This window comes from Malaya genurostris, chromosome 3 (genome assembly GCF_030247185.1).
Source record: "Malaya genurostris strain Urasoe2022 chromosome 3, Malgen_1.1, whole genome shotgun sequence".
Classification (NCBI taxonomy): Eukaryota; Metazoa; Arthropoda; class Insecta; order Diptera; family Culicidae; genus Malaya; species Malaya genurostris.
In genome coordinates, this window is record NC_080572.1 from 105,238,822 (window position 1) to 105,240,248 (window position 1,427).

The following is a 1,427-nucleotide window of genomic DNA, read 5'->3' on the forward strand; positions in this document are numbered from 1 at the left end:
CAGCCACTAATTCCACTAATTCTCAACAAAAAATAATCCAACTACCTTTTTTGAAAATGCTATTCGGTTCTACTGTAAGCCAGGGAAGAAGATGTTCCGTCTCGTATTATTGTATACTCTTTCAAGCCCCAAAAACTACGATATCACGTTGTCAGCGCATTTGGAATCTTAATTACCCAGCAATCAACACCGACAAAGTGGACATAATGGCAAAATAGCGCTTCTTCGACTGAATCCCGCGGCAGGTCGCGTGAGCATAAGTTTTCTCGTGATACCCGGTCGACAGCGCGCCAGTCTTCGAACGAGACCAGAATGTGCGTGTTAATCCGAACGGCTCGAAACGCCCCCGGACAGTAGCTGGTCGATTATTTGGATCGAACGCCGAACAAGCGTGGAATATAATGAATTAAATAAATGTTAATTTCTCACCACCAATCGATCGGTTTTTAGGCGGCCCCGATTCGACAGTAGCAATAGCGAGTAACGGGATGTTAATTGATTTTTAATTAATCGTGAGAAGTCCTACGTGTCGATGGACGCTATTGGCTATCAGCCAATGTAACGCTTTCCGGTTTTGGATTCCACGGCCACGTGGGCTCACGGGGACATTGTTCCAAAGCCACACGTATCGCGGGCTGAGCTTTTCTCGGTCAAAATGCAAGTTTAAAAAGTGATAAATATAATTAGATCAGTCTGCAATTCGTGTCTGCCAGTGTCACGTGAGAGCAGCGAAAGTCACGTTGATGTACCAATCCGAGAGCGAGATCATTACAGTCAGCGTGATTAATGTGCTGGCAAAGAGTGTTGAATTTATAATGAATTCGAATTGGAATAATTTTGATTCGCATTTCCTATGCATTTCCCATTGGCAGGCCTTGCAAATGAGCTATGACTTGAGTGGCCACTCTCAAGTGAATGCAATTCTGAAGGACCTCTTCAATCGAATGCAATTAACAACAACGATAAGAGGATTCGAGTACAACGCAATGCATTCCGGTTCAATTCAACCGCAGAGTGAGGTTCTCGCAGGAGATGAGCCTAGTCGAACTCAAATCAACAAGAAAATACCTTTATATTGTGACTTTCAAACGAGATGAAATAGTTGCATGATAAAATCCCATTCATATCCATAATTTAATAGTCCTTGCTAACTATTTAAATGTAGGGTACTTGTATCTATATTATCCTCATTAGTATTGGCACCATTCCTTCTAAACGTTTTCTTTGATTCCAAGAACTTTACTTTGAAGTGAAGACGCATAACGCTTGTGCTCTAGATTTCGTACTATCTTACTACTAACAGTTCAAATAGATGCATTCCATGGAGAAGCTTATATGAGCTATATGCATGTATGTGTGAATCAGCATCAGTTCCAGGCATTACCAAGGAATTTGTTGATCTGGTAGCATTTTTCATTAGTGCTGTT